A 16,904-nucleotide genomic window follows, 5' to 3' on the forward strand; every position below is an offset into this window, starting at 1 on the left:
CAGTTCAATCACTGTTGACATTTTTCTAACAAGCAAAGGTTATGTTTTGGGTGGCATCAGTTTAAAACAATTGCACTAAAAGGCACAGCCACAACATCCCATACAGATTTGGTGCAGGCTTCAAAATTCTGGGCCTTATTTACAAGCCCCTTGCGCCACCCGTACAACACTTTTCCCATGTTAAAAATGACACAAAAGTGGCGCAAGGGGTTTGTAAATAAACCCCTCAAATTTTACAGACACCACCACGAGCTGCACAAAGTGACAGCCAGCACATGGCTCTCCATAATGAAAAGCTAAGGCTGAGGGATTACACCAAGATTCCAGTTCTGATTGGCCTCGGCATCAACACAGGCAGGCCCCCGCACTCACACAAGCACACCCCTCATTATGGGCTCACACTGCTGCACACACAGAAGCACACCCATCATCTGGTTACCATTGTGACAGTCTACCCTGCATTTACAAAATACAATACTCAGCCTGTAGTCACACACTCATACCCTTCACTATGCATTAAAAAAAAGTAGTGCACTCATACAGGTGCACTGGACACCCATTAAAACATATAGCACAACACACGCACACAAGCACACTACTCACAAGGTATAAGCAGAGTTGAAGGAGCCACAAGATGTTGCATGAAGATGTTGTGCAGGTGTCCACAGGGGCATCGCTAGTGATGATGCAGCATGAGCAGTGGCACCAGGGCCCACTGGTCAAAGGAAGCCTGACTGCACCAGCTGCTTGAAGTCATCAGAAATCAGCACCTGCTCATTTATACAGAATTAAAGAGCTGCACCAAAGTTGGCTTGCTGCTAATTCCCACTGCCTCAAGTGAGAGTCAGATTGTGATTAGCAGGTAGCGGCGAATGGAAGGCTCAGATAAGCAAACATTTTGGGCTGGATTTGCATCACAAAAGTGATGCAAACCTGTGCAAAAGGAGGGATATTTAAAAGGAAATGGTGCAGAGTGGCACTGCATGCAATTTAGCAGCGGCATGCTGCGTCATTTAAAAAACGCTGGGATGCACCGTATTTACAAGGATATAGCGCACCCTTGCACTGGCGCTAAAAAAAGCTACATAGAGCCAACACAGACACCCTTGCGCCATGGTGCAAGGGTCTCTGTGTTTCAGGGATGATTGTTTATGTGCAAGAAGGGACATCTTCCTGCAAAGAAACATTATTTAAGAGTGATGTGCTCTTTCTATGTGTGTTGCAGAATGCAGAACACATAGAGCAAAAATGAGGAGAAATAAAAGTATTTCTCCTAGTTGCACCAATCTAATGCCTGCTATTCAGTGGCATTAGATTTTGGCGCTGCCTCAGATATACAGATCCTTGTAAATCTGGAGCAGTGTCAAAAACCAATGGGTGTTGTGGTGGAATGCCCACAGCAACATCTATTGCACACCCCTTTCACACAGATACTTGCGTGAAAGGGGATGCTTTTTACAAAGCTGCGTTAAGCCATGCTGCTTTTTATACATGGAGCAGGGCATTTCTCCACTGGAACATTGAAAAAAGTGATGTTCCAGTGGCGCAATACCCTTGTAAATATTACCAAGTATGTCCTTTGGGTTTACTTTCCAGTGCAAAACATGTTTTTCACTGGAAAGATGCCTGGACGTTACTCTGCTTCAAAGGGGCAATCCATGGCTGTTGCATGGGCATTCCCAGGCAGCATCCCATGGTTTTTGACGCAAAACCCTAGCTACTAACAGCGGTGGACATGTTTTGTTGTGCTGAAAATAATGCCTCTTGAAAGCAGGTGCTAAAGAGGAGAAATGCTTTTATTTCTCCTACCTTTTACCACTTTGCATTTATCTAGGTATAGAATTATGTACTGAAAGGTCCCTCTTCCAGTACAAAAACCTATGCTAGGCTCAAGCAAACACCTTTGCCCTATGGTGCAAAGGTGTATGCGCAGCGCTTGGCTGCCTCATGTTTTGCCAAAGCTAGGGAGAGAGAAGCATAGTTCCAAAGCTTTGCATATATAACACTTTCCTGCTCGCTCTCTCTCAACAACACAGTGCAGCAACTCTGCGTGATGCTTTGCAATGTGAAGTCTTTCAGATGTGCACTCGCTGTACATGCACTGAGTGACTGAGAGACGGGGCTGCAGCAGTGTGCATGTTTACACTAACTACGCAGCAAGCAATTCGGTCCTGATCTCTTCAACATGCGGTTCACCACCATCAGAGATTAGGCTAGCCTTATCATGGCCTCTGCACTCTGCCAGAGGAGGAACGACATGGACTCAGCCTCCAGGGCCAACAAGAGGAAGCCACATGGTCTAGAAAGTTGGGCTAAATGCACAGCGCTTGAGTTTTGAATATGTACTAAGCGATGGCTGTGATTCCTATGTTTTATGTTTCTTCTTTGTAAATAAGCTAGGGATGGTAAATTATTCTAACATTGCTTAGTTCAGCCATTGCAGAGAACAGCTATGCACTTTCCACGTCGAGAGCAGCTAGGGAAGCTTCACTTTCAGCTGCCTATATATCATACCTGCCAAAAAACCTCACTGTGAGAGGAGGGGGCGTGGCCTAGGAGGGGGCGGAGCCTTGTGCCAAGAAGTATCTACAAGGCACCTTTCCCCCACCCTGTGCCATGCCCCCTCCTACAAAACCCTCCCAAAAAATGTGCTGAAGCTTGTGCCGATGTCCTGGGGTATTTGCACTCACCTTAATGGATTTCAGCAGTTAAAAGCCTCAGAAAAGGAGCTGGAAAACCACTATTTACAGTGGTTTCAGCTTCTTTTCCTTGCCCCCGTGTGATATCAGCTCCCCACCGGTTGAGCGTGTGATGGGAGCCAATACCAGGTGTCTCAGTACTGGTGTGTGTCCCATACCCCCTCTAATGTTTATGAGGGGAGCCTATACTGAAGCTTCTAATGCTGTTCATGCCCTATGTACAAAGGGAATTTCCACTTTTGCTGCCCTGTGCTGTAGCTGCTCTGTGCACGAGTGAAGCTTGCATCACAACTGCCTGATCTGCAGCAGTTCTGTGAAGAAGGTTAGCTTCCAATGCTGCTGCCATTCTCTTCCTGTTCTGTTTGAAAAAGAAACTTTAACAGCAGCTGTCTATCCTGTATGCGCCCTGTGTGTTAGGGGTGACTCCACTTCTGCTGCCCAGTGCTGCACATGTGTATACAAAGGAAGCTCATATCACAGTGGCCTCTTACTGAAGCCTCACCCATACCCGCTCTGCTCATGAAGGAGGTTTGTACTGTTGCTACCTGTGTATTATCTTTTCTGTGTCTTAGAGAGTGTACAGTGCTAGCAAAAGTCCTGTACCTTTTGAAATGAGCAGTGGTGGCCAGCACGGCTTGCGGGTGGTGGGCGCGAGACGACAGGTTGCAAAAAAAATAATGAAAATAAACACTTACTGTTAGAAATGGGGGGCTCTAGTTGTCCAAATAGGGACCCTTGCTTCTAGTCAGGGTGAGGGGGATACACACTTTAGATAACCCCTGCTCATCCCCTGGGTAGCTTGGCACAAGCAGAAACACTTATCCCAAAGGCAATATGTAAAGTATTTGTACTCACAACACACAGTACAACACCACAAATGGACACCACACCAGTTTAGAAAAATAAAGTATCTTTATCTAAACTCCACAAGACCAAAACAACAAAAATCCAGCATACATGTAATAAGAATATGACTTTAAATAGGTTTCAAACAACTGGGTCCATAGAAAACTATGGATGCGTGATTTCTCACAAAGTACCTGTTGATGCATCAAAATTCACTTGGCCAAACAGCCACTGAGATGGCAAGCGTCAAGAAACAAAGAGATGCCTCAGTTCGTACAACTATGGGGAGGCGTTGTGACAGTTCTGCTAAATGCAGAAGTGATGTGTTGAATCTGGTCTGTAGGGGGAAGTGATGCGTCGACTCCAAGACGGTTCTGGTCCGTGGGTGATGCGTCAGGAAAACTTGCTGCACATTGCCGATGCATGGAAATCTGGGACGCGTCAGTGATTGATGCGGCGTCGAGCGCCACTACATCGGTTTCTTCAGCGAAGATCCCTCGATGTGTCAGTTCTTGCTGAGGCGATAGGCGCTGCGATGGTTCCGCAGCGGCGTGGCGATGCATGGAGATTCTTCTTGCATATCGGTGCTGCATCAGAAAAACAGCCTCACCTGAGCTGAGCGGCACGGGAGCAGAGCAAGGAGTCCACAGGAGTTCTCTAGAGCCAGGGAGTGCCGAGATTGCTGAGAGGGAGCGGATGGCGGATTGAGCGGAAGGCAGGAAACACTGTTCCTCGCTGCCCACTGCCTCGCTCGTGTTCCCCCCGACGGCCAATGGCAGTGGGGGAGATTACTTGTCAGTTCAACACGGCCGCCTCCAGGCACAGCCAGGCACAACCAGTCAATTGCTGGGGGGGGGCACTCCAACGGCTAGAGTCTCGGCTCCACCTGACCGCCCCACTCAGTGGAAGCGGCTTGTCAGTCGGCATGGGTGTGGTGTGGCCCCCGCCAGATCCCCTCTCTTTGCCTGCCTTGAGCGGTCCTCATACTTGCTCAATTTACTGTTCCTTCTCCGTTCTGCCAATAGATCAATCAGCTCCCCCCCCCCCCACAGCCAGCCCCACAGCTTGGCCCAGAGGAGCAGAGAGGAGTACAGGAGTTCCAGTGGATGTAGCCATACATCCCTCCTTTCTCCACTCCTCCATAATCAGGATATGTTCCTGACTACTTGGGAAACTGCTGAAGGATTCTTGGAAGAGAGGATAGCTGCACAGCAGGTAGACTATACTGGGTCTAATCAGGTCATACAGGGTCCTCTATAGCAAAGTGTGACCGGCCTCCCGGGAACAACTGATAAAAGGTGCACCTGGAAACAACCACTTCAACCCCAACTGGGAGAAACCCACTGAGTTTATTTTACTTTCTTCTCTCTCTATGCCTGGCGAACAGCGGCCTGAATTGTGGTAGCAAGTGGTGGCACTTGAATTAACTACTACTGCTGGGGCGCAGCTTAACCATACCCTGCTAGCCATAGCCATTGCAACCAAAGTTATAACCCCAACCCCAATTACCGCCAGCGCCACAGCTATAACCACAGCCGGGACCTCAGTCTACAGTCTGGCCAACGCATCTCACCATAGACAAACCAGCTAAACCTCCTAAGACCGTTCTAATGTCTTCACCTGAAGCCCAGACTACCCAGAGAAACCGTTACCTTCACAGAGCAGCCAAGGACCCTAATCACGTAGCAACCATATTCTTTCCTCCAAGGATGGAAATTATCTCATAGAATATTTCACCAACGTCGAGCTAATGTCAATGAAAAAGGGAAGGATCAAAAACCCAAGACACGCAGCTTAAGACAAAAAACATCCAAAGCAACTGAAGGGCTGATGATAACCCATGATGGTCCATGCATGCCCTTCTGCGCTGATATTGGAACTTCAAGGTGCAACAAAACAACATAAGCAACTGATATGGCAGGTTAAAAAACCATCAGAGGGAAAAGGATTGGCAATATGTTTACTCGATAATGAGTAAGCATAACCAGGCGGATTTATGGAGGCATATCAAAACAAAACATGCCAGGAAGTTTTAAGGAGCAACAACATCAATGAAGCCATGTGGTCCTGGCATGTAAAAAAGCTATATGTAGTCGATCAACCAAGAGTTTTCCCACTCGAACATTCAGACCCCGCTGACGATCCAAAGGGCTGTGTCTCCATATACACGATCAACAGCATTCAAAAAGCACTACGTAAAACAAGAGCCTCAGGTGCACTTGGCCCAAAGGGACTCCCGGCCCAACTCTTTAAAGAGGATTTAGCACTACGGCCTGCAATACTTTCCCCATTGTTTACCATCTGTGCCAAGCTCCATCAAGTGCCCGACAGCCGGAGAGGTTCAATACTGTATCCAATTTAAAAAAAAGGGTGATAGACAGAACCCCATCAACTACCGTCTGATTGCCTTATTGGATATTGAGGTCAAGATCTACACAGCTGCACTCTTAAATGATCTAGAGACTTGGGCAACAACAAACTTAATAATTCCTTTTTGTCAAACAGGCTTTAGACCCAACTCCTCCACACTGGATAACATACTTACTCTATCTTATCTTGCCTACCAGGCAAACAGTCAGAAATCCTCAGCTCTTTACGCATGCTTTGTGGAATATTCATCTGCATTTGACCTGGTGGACAGGTGTGGGGTACTCCAAGTGGTCTGCTTAACTTGAGTGAAGGTCAAGTTGTCAGACACTGCCTTAACCAGGAAGATTAACACCAACCAAGGGCTAAAGTAAGAGTGTAGCCTCACTCCAATGTTGTTTAACTTATACACGGCGCACATGTCCCGAGTACTTAACATTGCTAATTTAATCCCTCCAAAAATAGGCAAAACTAAGATCACAATATTGCAGTACGCGGATGACATTGTTCTGCTCGACAACTCTAAAATAGGACTCTGGGGATCACTAACCCCCTTCACTTATACAACATAGCAAACAAGATGATAAAAAATGCCTTCAAATTAAAGTTGTTATCCTTCAGAAGGATGCTAAAACAAACAAGCAGCAACTCGTCTCTGGGTCCCTTAAAAATCTCAGGAGCCAAATCTTGTAACTATCTAGGCACATGTTTTCTGCAAATAGCGCACCCACAACACACATGCGCCACTTAAAGGATAAGGCAGCATTAATAACAATGAGACTCTGCCAATTACACACAGCCCTTGAAAGCCCCACCTCAGCCAAAATCAGAAAAGTGCTCAGGGCCATATAACCATCTGCAATTACTTACGGCAGCCAGGCCTTTCGGGGTTAACTCATTAAAATTATTGAACAACTACAAAGAATGTTCAAATTGCCTTATTACATTAGGGGACCTCTGGTGAGACTCAAATTTGGCCTGAAGGGCATTGTATGGTCTAGTGTGGGGTCTTTCTAAAGTACTATCACAAATGCACCACAGCGAAGCTAGGCACCTTGAAATTTATCCTGCAAAATATATTCAAATAAAAAACCAAACTATGGTCTACTTATCTAACGACGGCAGCAGCAGCTACTCTTCAAATCGACTTGACCGTTTTAAACACCTCATCACTCACGCACACCGCAGTAAACAGCATATTGAAAAAACAGATTACATTTCTCTCGAAGACCGTAGACTTACAAAATATTAAGTCCTCACCGCCGCTAAGGGCCCAGGCAGTATCATACAACCATGACAGCCAAGTTGGCCTTCAGGCACAAACTTATCTTAATTGTACAACCGGGAAAACTTGCCTAACCCAAAATTTGGCAGTAAGGATGCAGGCATTACATTTTAAAGACTTCAACCCCAACTGGCCAGTGCTTTCAAAGATTGACAAGTGCAGACTTTGCGGCTACAAAGCTGAAACTTTTCTACACTTACTTTGCAGCTGTCCGACGTTGCTCGATTTCCGGTGAACTCTATTAAAGCCACTTTTTTTAACTCATCGCATAAGAACATGCAACAATGCAATGAACTGGATTTTTAGTACCATGGTTCCCCTTGAACTGGCAAGAATAGGCAAATTCTTTAAAGCAGTGCAGGACATTTAAAAACGCACAACAAAGCATAGAGATGACCGCGGATTGATAACTCTTAGTTCTTGCACCACGGACATTAGGCATTGTAAAGTCCGACCTCTTTGTAATTGAGTTTTAACATTTGTCATGTATTTATTCCATTTTGTGGCTGATTTTAAACCATTTTTTCTTCTTTCACAAAACAATTCAAACCTATAATAGATTTCAAATAGCCAAATTACCCTAAATTTACCTAAAACCGCCTGTATACCTTGAGTTCTAACTTTGGGCACATGTGCCAGTTACACTAGAGGGTACTGCTAGGACCCACCATTCTTTTTTGTCCTTTGTATAATATGCCTTTTAAATGTTTTATATTGTCATGGTTTTAAGTAATCTGCAAAGTAAACTTTTTATTGACCTAAAAACAAAAGGTCTAATACTAATACCCCGAAATGTCTTTGTTCTCTTTGTGCAAGGGTCTCTGAGCTCACTCCAAGCCAGTTCTGTCCTCACTGGTGCAGTATGACCACAGGAGGCGGAGACAACATTTTGCAAGGGAGACTGGTCCTATTCAGGTGCAAGGAAATCTCCTCCTACTACTCTAAATTCAGACATGTTCTATTCTATTCAGCTCAGTTCTGAGTCATCCAGGAAGGGCCAGGCACATCTCAACGCCCCCAACCTCCCTATGGCTGTCTACAGTGAATGCACATCCCCAGCCCCTGTCACTCCTAAACCGTCAATACACAACCAGGCAGAGGCACACAGAATGGTTAAACAATAAAATGTCTACATCCTAAAAGTATATACAGTAACAGCCCTAGTGCACTCAAAATATTCAAATATGTCAATGTATCCTCATATTCATTCAGATAATCAAAATTGGTGTGCTCTCTTTGAGGTGGTTCCACCCTGCCACCAATTCAAAAGAAACAAAAGGACCAGCACCTAATAGTTCTGGACAAAGTGAGCACTTTGTCCACAACTATTAGGTCCTGGTCCATTTGTTACTTCCTAAAAGTGGCATTTTCAAACACACAATTTAAAAACCATCTTTACTAAAAGATGTGTTATTAAATTCTGAGTTCAGAGAGCCTAAGCTTTATTTTGCTATCTTGTTCCAATGGGAAGTTATACTTGTAAGATGTTACAAAGTATTTCCCATTCTATCCTATGGGACAGATAGCCTTTCAATAGTGAAAAAACTAAATTAAATTGGCAGTATTTCACTATCAGGACATGTCACACACACCAGTGCATTGCCTGCCTTTTACATACACTGCACCCTGCCCATGTGGGTACCTAAGGCCTGCCATGGGGGTTTCTTACATGTAAGAAAATGGAAGGTTAGGGCCTGGCAAGTGGGTGCACTTGCCAGGTCAACATGGCGGTTTAAAACTGTGCACAGACACTGCAGTGGCAGGACTGAGATACCTTTTCAGGGCTACTCATGTGGGTGGCGCAATCAGTGCTGCAGGCCCACTAGTAGCATTTGATTTACATGCCCTGACACACTCAGTACACTTTACCAGGGGCTTATCAGTAAAATCAAATATGCCAATCACTGATAACCAATCATGTTCACAATTTACACAGAGAGCAAATGCACTTTAGCACTGATTAGCAGTGGTAAAGTGCCCAGTGTCCTAACGCCAACAACAACAGGTCAGGAAAAAATAGGAGGAAGAAGCAAAAGGTTTGAGGATAACCCTGCAAACAGGGCCAAGTCCAACATTTACCAGGCCACCGGGTCCTGCGTCTCTGCTCCTGCTCTCCTGTGTCCAACTCCAGGACCAGGAAGCAGAGGTTAGGCTCCCCTGACCAATCTCAATGCTGCAATGCAGCGTTGTGATTGGTCTGATTGCCATCACACGGCGCCCAGCCACGGGCTGGAGGGGTGGGCATGTTCTCCACCTAGGCAGTAATGCAGCCAGCATGGAGCACAGGGAAAGTGCACATGACTGTTTTAAGCGCCAAAATAGGTCCGGCCAAACAGTCATTGTGCACTTAAGAGGGTTCTACCACTCCTTCCCTGCTCTGCATTTTTTCCCCCTTTCTTTTACTGCTTTAGAGCAGTAAGGCGACGCTCCTCCACCTTAGCGGAGGAGCCACCACTGGAAATGAGAAAAAGAAACTTACCTTGATGTGCTGCTGGTACCCTATGTTCTGTGTGATTGAAGTTTGCACTGCTGCTTGCAAATAGAACACCTGTTATTTGGGTGGGATATAGGTCTGAGCAACTACTGTATGTGCCACACCTGTAATGTGCAGATGTGTGTCTGTGTATAGAAACAAGCAGACTTGCACGGCTGCTACAGATGTTGTTTGGGGTTTCTGTGTGTAGAAAGCCTGTGCTGTTTCTGCCTGTACTGAGCATGTCCTTTCTGTGGCCTTTGTGCTGCCCTGTGCTGTGTGTGCTCTTTGTGATTGGATCTAGCTTTGCTGTTGTCTATTGGTGCATTTGTTTTAAATACATATGCAAGAAGCTTGGTCGACTGCATCTCAGTTTAATAACTTTTCTCTATGTTTGTGGGAAGCCAGCTTTGATGTTGCTCAGTACTCTACCTGTTCTGTGTACATAACGCAGGCCCTAGCACTCCCCTGTGCATTACCAGTTCACTATGTTTACAGCAAAAGTGTACTGCTTCTGCCCTGTGTTAGAAGAATAGCAAAGAAAAAAGAAAAAACGTTAGAGCCAGATATGTTGCAATAAAAATTATATTTTTATGTAGTGCCAGCATGGCGACTTCATAGTACTGCAAATGATAGGTAGTACTATTACTGATGTCTGTAGTACTCCTTTTATAGTTTATACATTTATACATTTATTTAAGAATAGAAGGTTGTGCATTCTGTTTCTGTTCTAGGACGTGTGAACTTAATTAGTGCTGAAATCTCTTCAGTAGGCACATTAACCCCCTACGTTGTCCAGTTAATGTAAAGTATAAGTCACAATCAGATAGACACATTTCCAAAAATGGCTTCTAATTATGAAATATTTATGAAAAACTTATGTTGCGTCATAATACTAAACAGGTTATGCAAATTAATTGCCAGATTTCATAGTTACATACATTTTGTTCTTTATTTTTTATATGTTTTCCATTTTTATGTATTCTTTATTATTCTTTATTATGTGTTTCATATGTCTGACTGTATTCCTCTCCATCAAAGATACATTTGTATAGGAAGGACCTTCTGTCAATTCCTTAATCCATCATTTATACAAACACGTCAGTTTTCTTCAGTAAAAACAATACTCTTCTAAGTGTTATTGTCAGGGATATTGTGAAAAAGACCGTGCAGGCATGGAGGGTTTAGACACACTTTTAAGTTTTGAGGAGGTCAGCTTTGACAAGTAGGGAGACAGAAATGTTGAAGCTATATTGGCACTTCGAGTATCTTAGTTCTGGGTTGAGGGTGGGTCTTCCGGTGTCTTGTTTGTTACCAAAATATAAAAGGTCAGCAGAGGCACTGCGTTAGAGCCTGGCAACATCTCCCATGCATTCCTACTTACTTTCCATCCTACAGTTCATCACTCAGCATCCGTATCCCCTTTTTATTCTTATTATTACCCTTTTATGTTCCCCATCCCAGTGTTTTCTCTTGTTGCCTTAGCATTCTCTTCTCTGGTTTCTGATCTGCATTCATTTATTCTACCATACTATTTTCTACCTTACTTCTGTGTTGCTCCGCTTCCAGAAGTACCATATGCATGCTGCTTCTCTCCATCTCAGCAGCACCTTAATTCTGGTATTTTTCTATTCTGCAAACTCTGCAACTACACCTCAAGAAGGAAGTGCGGCCTTTGCTCCATTTCAGCAGTCCTGGATTATCTCTTCAGTGACACAGGTTAAAAAGGATCTGTAATTTCAGTTCCAGGCCTGAATCCTGGTACAATATGGGCTAGTCATGTTAGTTCCTCACTGAGAGATTACAGAGCGTTGGTTCTCAGACAATCCTAAACTGCAGTTAGTGTCATTCCGAACCAACATCCATAGTGTTCTCTTCCCTCATTTTTCTTGGATTCCAATCCAACATATTACTCTTCAGTACCATGGTTTGAAAAGGTGGACAATTTAGGCTGTTGGTACTAATGTTGACTGGCTTTTATTTACAAAGCTCTAAAGCAGCAAGGGTTAAACAGAAGTATGTGGTGGTTGGTCTTGAGATGGTGGGTCACATACGTAGAATATGCTAAAAAAGATTTTAACTAGAGGCTTTGAGAAATTGGATTGTTGGTTGAGTGTGGTGCAACCTTTCTCAAGCAACAACTGCAATCCTTGTCAGGGTAAACCACCAAAAGTCACAAAAATAACCTGTGCTTAACGCTCTGTTACTTTGCCGCAAAGCAGTCAGGCTTAGCTTAGATGCAATGTGTAAAGTATTTATGCAGCACACAAACAGTAATAAAGTGAAAGCACAAAATAAGAAAAATCCCACAACCATCTAGAAAATTAAAGTAAATTTTAAAAATAAAATTATACCAGAACGACAAAAATCCAGTCAGTAGAACTGGTGATATGCAACTTCAAACTCTTAAGTAAAACTAGCACAAAAAAGCACAAAGCGGCAACAGTATTTGGCAACAGTCTTTATCTGGTCCTGCCAGACTGGGACTAAGTCACAAGTTCAGGCCGACTGTGATGAAGCGCTGGTTGGGTACACGGCAGAGTTTGGCCTGCTGGAAAGAGTACCTGGTTGTAATTGAGCTGAGATGCTGCATCATGTTGTGTCAAGTTGCATTGCACTGCTGATCAGGAGCTGTGTAGTGCTGCAATGCAAGTTCCTGAGTCAAGTTGCATTGTGCTGCATTGATAACGGATAGGCCACCGATCAGGAGATGTAAAGTGTTGCATTGTGAGGTCCTGCGTCGAGTTGAGTCGCACTGTGTCAGTCTTGAGGGAACCCTCAGTTGGACAGGGAGGAGTACACTATCACACCAGCCAAGTTTCTAGGACCTAAGAGGCACCTCTTGGGGATCAGGACTGACTCCAGCAGAGGCCAGCCGCATGACACTGGCCAGTCCAGGTGGGTGCGGCCATCTGGCGAGATGCAGGACAGGTCTCTGGAGCTAGTATGTCTCTGTAGCTCGCACAGGGGCCAGTCAGTTAGCCCTTGGAGTCACTCTGATGATCCTAGTTTCAAGGTGCAGGTCCAGGCTTCATTCCTCAGATAGCAGTGCAGTCCTTCCAGCAGCAGAGAAGCAGAGCAGTCCTTTCTTCTGAGTCTTCCACAGGTCTAGAAGTGATCTGATGAGTGACTCAGGAGGTCCAATATTTATAACTGGTGCCAGCCTTTGAAGTACAGGGACTCCCTATACCACCACCACCACTGGTTGCGGAGGGTTCTTCACTTTCCCTGTCAAGGCATCAAGCAGTATGGGGTGACAAAGACTAGTGTCAGGTTTGTTTTTGTGTGTGCTGGAGGCTGCCCTATGAAATGTAATTGGGGAAAGAAACAGCCCTGCCTGAACCATCCTGGCAGGGTGTTCCATCGTTCCTACACCTAGTACACCTTTGTCTTACCGTCTGGGAGGAATATAGAAAGGTCAACAGCTAAGCTAATCACAGTCATGCGGCACAGGATACTGGCAGAAGGCACACATATTATTTTCAGAATTGCGACTTAAAATCCAACATTGCAATTAAAAATGCTTTAAAATTACAATTTATTTAAGTGTAAACATTATTTTCCTATCTGCTCCCAAACTTAAGTTATCACTTATTAGGGGTAATAAGGTAACCTAATGTTATCCTATGGAAGAGTTAGGCCTTGCAATAGTGAAAAACAACTATAGGAGTTTTTAAATAGCAGAGCAGGACATGTAAAACTTAAACCCACATGACCTACTTTTTAAATACAATCCACCCTGCCAATGAGCTTTTAGTGCTTACCTTAAGGGTGACTTATAAGCATTGAAATGAAAGTTTAGGCCTGACAAAAGGTTTATTTTGCCAGGTCAAAATGGTAGTTTAAAACTGCACTAGAGGCTGTAGTGACGGACCAGAACCAGGTTTTAAAAGGCTCCTTCAGTAGGTGGCACGAGTACTGCAGGTTCATTAGTAGCATGTAACAGGCCCTGGATACATGTAGTACCATTTACTAGGGTCTTACATGTAAATAGAATGTGTTAATTAGGTGTAGGCCAATTGTACCATGTTTTAGGGAGAGTGCACAAGCACATTATCACTGGTTAGTAGTGGTGAAGTGCACATAGTCCTAAATGCAACAAAAACAAATTCTACAAAACAGGAAGGCTGAAGTCAAAACATTTGAGGGCAACCCTGCAGGTAGGGGCAGGTCCGACAGTGGCAGTGGTAGCAAGAATGATGTATCACTCATGGGGAGCCTTGTCACCATGCAATGAGTGCTGTACAGAAAAATGTGCATTTGCTAATTATGGACTCTCTAAGCAGTATAGTTCTTGAATGCAGTAAGTATGAAGTTGGCATCAGAGACACAGGGCCCGATTCACAAAATAACCGGAGACAAAATCTCAACTTTACGGCTTTCGGTATTCACACAGGGCATTTAGGAGTAGTAAAGTTAGGATTCCCAACTTTACTACTCCTAAACTGAGACAAAATCCTATATGCCTTTTGTGAATCCCAAAAGACGTTAAGTCAGGATTTTGTCTCCGATTACTTTTGTGAATCGGGCCCACAGCTCTTCACAGAGTGCCTGATTTAGATCTTGGCGGTAATGGTCCCGCCGTCATTTTTCTGTCAGATTGCCCGTCCAACTACTAGGTGGTCCGCCCACTCTATTTAGATGCTGGTGAGTGCATAGACAAAAGATCATCGAACTGCTGCAGCATCCATCAGAATTTCTCACCCATGTCGACGGCGCCATAGACAAAAGCGACTGTCGGAGGGAGTACAGCCACTTTGTCCACTCAGCCAATCACAATGTGCCTTCCTGCCGACTTAAATGTATTTCGAGGCTCTCAAACTTTGGTTCCACATTAGCATAAGCTCATGCATGTAGACAACATTTTCAGAAACCATTTTGTCACATTTTTGTTATTCCCTATGATAACTGCTATATGATGTTTGATCTTGTCTCTCATCCATTTTTATTTCTGTCCAGGAACTGTTTGACACTTCTGAATGGTTGAGCTTTACTGTTTACAATAGTGAACTTATGTCACCAAAAAGGATATAAACCAAAAATTCCTTTGTACAGTGTGTTTACAAGGCCCAAAGACTGCATTAATTTAATTCTCTAAAAGTAAAATATGAATCAATTTGTGTCAACAAATACTGCAATGTTGTACCAATATTTGTATAAAAGAAAGCCTGTTTCCTTGTTTGGGCATTTCAAAATGGTAAAACATACTTCAAGTAACTAAAGAATATTTCAATTGTAAAAAATATTATATGGATTCTGCACCGAAGTAGCTTATCAATGTATCATGCACCATGTAGATACCTATGCTGTTAAAGACATTTAGAAAAATATTTTTGGGTGGATTGGCAAATTACATCATCACAGTAAATATTACATACACTGATTCATATATATTTTTACTTCAAAGATTCAAATGCAAATCACAATATGCAACATATGAAACCTTGAAGCATTTATACATCTGCCTAATGAGTCATGAGTTGGACCTGATTTTGAGTTTTCCATATGGGATACTCTGTCACCAAGGTGTACACATTCCTGTCTGTTTTGTTCCATAAATTGTATGCCTCTCACAGACATTTCCCAAAAAACAGGCTGGCTTACATGCACACTTGTGAAGGTGTAAGACATCATGAAAATATGTCACTTTTTACATGAATTAAACAGTATTTTGTAATAAAAACACTTCTGGGATATGTTTTGGTTAAAAATTAGCCATTTTATGGAATGTTACTAGATATTTTGTCTCACTTGCTCACTCTTGTTTGTGTATGGAACCAACTTACCAATGTAACATTTAGACCATCCACTGTATCATAAGTGTATTCTATGCTATTCAACCTGTAATAGGGCTAAGCTTACATCATTCACAAGAGTGAAGAAGCATCACATCTGACACAATAAAGACCAGTGGCCTATTTGGCACAACTGCCCCTTATAACCTCAAACAAACTCATGTATATTTGTTGTTTAGGCAGGCATTTATCTGCTGAAACCAGTCCTTTGGTAGTGAAAAGAAATCAAGTGGTATCCTTTTCCACAAATTCATATACAAAATACATCATCATACACCTTGTGCAAAATGTACACCTTCAAGATCTCTTCTTCTGCATTGGACATGTTGATGGGAAAATTAATTGCTATAACAAAATATAGTTATTTAACATGTAGAACTCATACTAGAACTTACCCTCTTGATGTTGCTGTTGGGCTCTCAACTGCCCATCAAGGTTCGGATAGGCTACCGCAAGTGTACAGGCCATTAGGTAGGCCTGGACAGAGTTCATGGATTTTTACTCCGCAGAACTCCACAAGGTGCCAGAAAAAATCTGCTGCACTCCTTGGAGTTCCGCCAGTGGCAGAGTCTGTTAAGTCCCGCTCCTCGCACTGATTTTTAGCGCTGGGAGTTTGTTCGGTGCTGTAAAATCAGCGCAAACGGTGCTACATGTCACGCCAGAGGGCGCGGCTGCTTCCTGTCGCTTGTGTAGACATTCTACTTGAGCGCCAGCTTCCTCAACAACAGTGGCAGAGTTCTCACCGCGAGCTGTCGTGACCTGCAGCAACTGCCTGCATTGAAAAATCTCACCAGGATGAGGTCTGAGCACATGATTTTTTCTTGGGAGCTTTCACCAACTTAACAATGGCGAGCTGCTTGAGAGGAAAAAACGTTGCTCCGCATCACGTCCTGAACGGAGCACTGAGTGGGAAAAACTCTGCAAACTCTGCCGGCGGAACAGAATTCTTTGCCCACCCCTACTATTAGTGGGTCAGGGTGGGGTGCACCCGCTACCCATGTTGGGAAGACTTGCCGAGCTGCTCTTCTGATGACTTCTTGGTCCAGCATTGTAGTTCCTCCCACCTCTTGCAGCATTGAATACTGCACCGCTTGTAGATCCCCAGGGTCCGCACCTTCCTGGCGATGGCCTTCTATATATCCTTTTTCTGATCGGCGTTGACAAGTATGATACAAGAAATTAAAGGAAAAAAATATTTGTTTTGTGACTTGTTTGTCTGTATTGATGTAACACAATGTTGCTACATCAAAAACAAGCTACTTTTCATCAGAGAATATAATTGTGAAATACTGAAGGCTAAACAACCTGCACATTAGCACTAGACATTGACTCGAAACCTAATGTCCATAGAGTCAGATACTATTGTTGTAACTAAATACCAAGACTAAGGACACTATGAAAAGGCTGTCATGTGTGTCAGTGAGAGAGTGCTCTTTGGG

The sequence above is a fragment of the Triturus cristatus genome, chromosome 7 (genome assembly GCF_964204655.1).
Source record: "Triturus cristatus chromosome 7, aTriCri1.1, whole genome shotgun sequence".
Classification (NCBI taxonomy): domain Eukaryota; kingdom Metazoa; phylum Chordata; class Amphibia; order Caudata; family Salamandridae; genus Triturus; species Triturus cristatus.